Source organism: Coptis chinensis, chromosome 2 (assembly GCF_015680905.1).
Source record: "Coptis chinensis isolate HL-2020 chromosome 2, ASM1568090v1, whole genome shotgun sequence".
Lineage (NCBI taxonomy): Eukaryota > Viridiplantae > Streptophyta > Magnoliopsida > Ranunculales > Ranunculaceae > Coptis > Coptis chinensis.
In genome coordinates this window covers 67679154-67684201 of record NC_141457.1, presented here as the reverse complement: position 1 = coordinate 67684201, position 5048 = coordinate 67679154, and the positions used below count along the sequence as shown (strand labels likewise).

Below are 5048 nucleotides of genomic sequence, written 5' to 3'. Positions count from 1 at the left end.
CAACACACAAACCTGGCTTGATAAGTCAAGTCCAGTGTAAGTTCAACATTTAACAACTGCAAGTTTTGAAGTGGCAGTTCCACTTTTCAAAACAACAACTTCCAAGATGGACAAGATACGCTTCACCCACAAATGTGGTAAAGTGACAAGGTTACCTTTTCTACTTACATTCTTTATGCTTACAAGCTAACATGATACGCAGATCACAAGAAGACAAAATGACAATCGCAGTATGCATTCAAAAGCAATAATCATTTCAAGTGCTTCTACAATGAGCCCCATTGGACTTCACCCAGTGGAAAACAACTCGCTATTTCTACCATCAAACAAGAAACAAGCAAGACGAGTAGCACAAGGCATACTCTATTGTATTAGGCTACTTAGAGCCACACCAACCTCACCAACACTCACCAAATAAACAATACAATCAGGAAGGAGCAAACACAGCACCACCATCAACCGCTACCTCCATACCTACTGCGTCAACCGCTTCAGCTACTTGTACCTTGATAAGAGCCCAAAACTATAGTTTTAACCCCTTAATATCATTACATTTAGAGCAATTATGTGCATAATAAATATGAGTTATTACTGTTTATGTGCGTTTATGTATTTCAGGCATTGGAGTCAAATATGTGAAGAAATATGTCACTTTTGCGAGATAAAGGAGTAAAGGTTGGTTGCTAATAAGTTCTATGATTAAAGGCCAAGATTCAAGGAGAAAAAGCCTTTTTAAAGCCCGGTCAAAGCTGAAAAGTCAAAGTCAATGTGGGTAGAAAAAGAGCAGAAAAGTCAACAGAACTTCCAAAGGCCGTATCTTTTGACTCAAACCTCGGAATTGGGCCTATTATATGTCAAAACGACCGGCTCGGAAAGAGATTTCTAATGGCCTAGGCCTTAACTCAATCAGAGGCGTATAAGTGAATGAAAAGGCTGTTACAGTAATTTCCAGTAGAAGAGCCCTTTTTGGACATATGTAATTAGGTTTTGGGCTTAATTTCATGGCCCAAAACATGGCTCCAAAGCCCATGCACGAAATTGTAAATCTAGCCCTCTCTTATATAAAGAGGACTAAGGCATAACTCTTAGAGCTTCTAGACTTAGGCCTAGGTTTCAATTCATATAGCCTATTCATTAATTTTAAGTTAGTTGTTTTTGTTTTTCATTATTCCATTAGATTAATAAAATACAAGTTTGTTCTTCATTATGTTTTCTTCTTATATTTATATTAGTGATAGTCTAATGACTTCTAGCTAAACCTCCATTAGAGGGGTTTGATGAAGCTTGATGAACACTTGATGTGTTAATTAGGATTATTGCTTTCTAAGAGTTTCACTCTAGTAGATTAGTTGATTCGCCATGAGAATGGGTTGAACTTCCTCACATGCTAATTATTAGTTGGCAGAGATTGCCATGAGTAATTAGCGATCAAACACTTAATCTTATTTGGTTAAGATTACAATAATCTACACTAGCATATTAGGAATACATCAAGTGGAATCAAATCCCCCTAATCCCTTCTCCATATTCATATTAGTATTCAATTATCATAGTAGAAGTTAAAATATCTAAATTAGTTCAATCTCCATATTAGTATAATTTGAATTCATTACTCTCATTCGTTTTGTTAGTATCAATTAAACTAGGGAAATTTACGTTTAAACAAACTAGGAGTGGAACGAATTCTCTACTCTACATATTTCACGATAACCGAGAGTAGATAACTTTGATCATCTAGCGTAAAATAGCTTTAGTTTTAAATATTCATAGCATAACTAGTTAAGAGTAGGTAAAACTTGTAGGAACTATTATTTCAGAATGCAAATTTCTACAAACCGTGAAAACCCACGAACAGCGAAATTAATGGGGTTCACGGTTTTGGATTGGAAAACATACCTTTAGATCAGCTTCTTGATATCTCTGAGAATCCAATAGCTATGAATCCGAATCAACAATCAACCCCTTGATCTTCTATTGTATTCCTTTCAATAGATTGGACGTTGTGTGGGCAACGATCTACCAACCCCCTTCTTTCTCACAAAGCTAGATCCAATTTTGGATCTATCTTTCCTTGCCTCTCTTTTCAATCCAGAGTGAATAGTAATTTCGGCCAGGAGAGAAGGGATTCTATTTATAGGCTACAACAGGGACCATGAGGAAAAATTAGGGTTGGGCCTCCTGATAGGCTTGGGCTTCCCATGTTCGCACAGAACACACGGCCCAAGTCTGTCAACAAATGGCTTATTCCACTAAATGCCATTGTTTCACTACTGCCCTAATCCCAAATTATGTGTCAGCCTTTATGGGCTCCATATTATATGCTTGTTGATCTTCCCGTGTTGAAGATATCGAATGTCCGTTGATTAAGTCAAGTTATTGACAACTACATTAATCAACTTCTTATGTCCTTAAGTAGTACCACTCAACCTCATTGTCATGTCGGAATAAATCCACCTGCAGGGTTTATATGACAATCCTTTGAGCTCCTCAAAGGGACATCATCAACCCGACTTCTTGCGGGACACAGATTCTTTCTATAATCAACATCACACCTTACATACAATGTCATTACCCAATCCATCAAGTTTGTTGATTCATAAATGAATCTCACTCATTGATGATTTAAAGCAATGTACAATGCACGTAAGTGCCCGTTATTATGTCCAGATTAAGAGGACAAGCATCCATAATAACAGAGGCGTGTGTTCTCTTATATAGTCAGTATAAAGAGAAACAACCTCACGTGGTCCTGTTCAATACACACAAAGTGTACTAGTGTAATCCTATAGTCAGGATAGACTAATACCAGATTATACTACAACCGTACCAATGGTTTGTCCAAATCCATCTAGGTTGTGAACGATTACTTATACTTTATAAGGTACTGATAATATGATCTTATGTGTGTCCACACCATATCATCTACAACATAAAGTATTAGACACATGCATATAACTAATATGCATAACATTTGCCCATATGATTCTCATTCAAAATATAAAGAATTAGAGTTAATACAAAAGTAATGCTTTTAGTATATAACCCTATCAAAACTATTGTTGTACGGTTTATCAAATGGCGCCACTGTCATCTTAGTTCTGTTTAAATTCATTTCTTTTAGTATTTTTGTCCCTACCAAAACCCCATTAAACCCACCCACCCTTGTTTGGTTCTAACTTTGTTTGTTTGGTTTAGGAATAATTTTTTTTTGAAATTCTGCTTTGAGCGCGCCCTAGGTATGCTATTACTGGAGTGCGCACACCTTAAAAACACTGGACATCGAGTTAGGCAAGAGCGCGCCCGTGCCCTTCTACGACTGTCTCCAAGCGTGCCTGCGCCCTTTTCTGAATTAGTCCGATTTTCACAGGTTAGTTTCCAACTCTCTTCGTTCAAGTTATTCAGTATTTCCAACTTCTTGATTACACTGAGATTGCGTATACAAGATGCTATTCAAACGTGTAGCAAGGAGGCATTCAGGTACTCCTTCTTCCACTCCTCGCCTATTCTGTCAGAGGTGTTTTAATTATAGCATATTAGGGTTGTTTAACTGTTGTTAGTGGGTTATTTCTTATTAGCCTTAGCCTTACATGAGATTAAGGTCTGATACTAGTTACCATCTTTTGTTAATTATCACAAACGTCAATGCACTCGCCTATCTAGAAGATCACACACTATACCTGCATCAATGGCTGACGAAACAGAGACTCTTCTCTCTGATTTTTACAAGGCCCTTAACGATAGTCCTAAGTCTTGCATCGTTCTTGCAGACCCAGTGGGGGATTTTCGAATCCCCCCTAATATATTTAATTTGTTACCAGTTTTTCATGGGTTAGACCATGAGAAGCTTTATCAGCATATGCGTAGGATAAAACAAGTTCTTACTACATTTCATCATCCTACAGTTGGTTCGGAGCAAATTAAGTTGAGGGTGTTTCCTTTCACCCAAGCGCCTAATTCTGTGGACTCATGGGCCAAACTTATTCATGGAACAGTTTTACCCACCGCTGAAGACAGATGAAATGCTTCAAAAGATTTATTTCTTCTGCCAGAATCCTCATGAATCCTTTCCAGAGGCCTGGAATCGTTTCACTGATCTTCTCATTGAGTGTCCACATCATAACTTTGCGAAAGGCACGCTTGTTCGTGACTTTTTCAAAGACCTTTTACAACACCATAAATAGGTGCTTGATATAATGACTGGGGGTAGTTTCCTTAATAAAGGTGCCTCCGAGGCTTATAGGTTTTTAGAAGATCAATCTAAGCGTCAAAATAACTCGGTGGGGGTGGGTAATGACATTCCCAGATCTATTAATTCTTCTTCCACACTTAAGGTTGCCAGTATGTTTGAGGTTAAATCTGATCCCGAGCTTAGAACTCTAATCGAATCTCTCACAAAAAAGGTAGAGGCCATCTCTGTCCAACAAAAGCATACTCCTGTCATGAATGTCAACTCTATTCCATGTAATTTCTGTTTGAGTCCTGAGCTCGACTCCTATTGTCCTCTAGTCTATGAACAACCATCCGCTCAACTGGACAATGTTTGTTCCATTAATAACAAACCTAACACACCTTGGAGATAACATCCCAACTTCAGTTGTAGAAATAATCATCAAGTTACACCTCGAGGGTTTAATAATCAAAATGTTAGGCCAGTGACCAATTACAACCAATCCCAACTTCAGTTGTAGAAATAATCATCAAATTACACCTCGAGGGTTTAATAATCAAAATGTTAGGCCAGCGACCAATTACAACCAAGCTCCACCGAGATAAGGACAAGGTCAAGGGAATTATAATAATTATAATGCTAATAGAGGTATCGTTCCAGTTAATAATAACTATCGCAATCCACCCTTTAATAATCAACGTGAGATCGTTCCAGTCACACCACATGTGGCCCCTACACCTTTACAACCGGATTGTTTCGAAGCCTACATACAGGCTAACCAACAACTTTTACAATCCATTAATCATTCTAACCAATAGGCTTTACAATCCATTAATCATTCCATCCAACAGTTAGCCCAAGAGAAAGCCCAACCAAAAGG

At 37.9% G+C, this 5048-nt stretch overlaps 1 non-coding gene across 1 annotated transcript; it reads right to left on the bottom strand.

Moving 5' to 3' along the window:
- Window positions 1–4019: 4019 nt before the first annotated feature.
- Window positions 4020–4123, bottom strand: LOC147517328 (small nucleolar RNA R71). The gene has a single exon (XR_015214602.1). It is a non-coding gene; the product is annotated as a small nucleolar RNA R71 (small nucleolar RNA).
- Window positions 4124–5048: the final 925 nt, after the last annotated feature.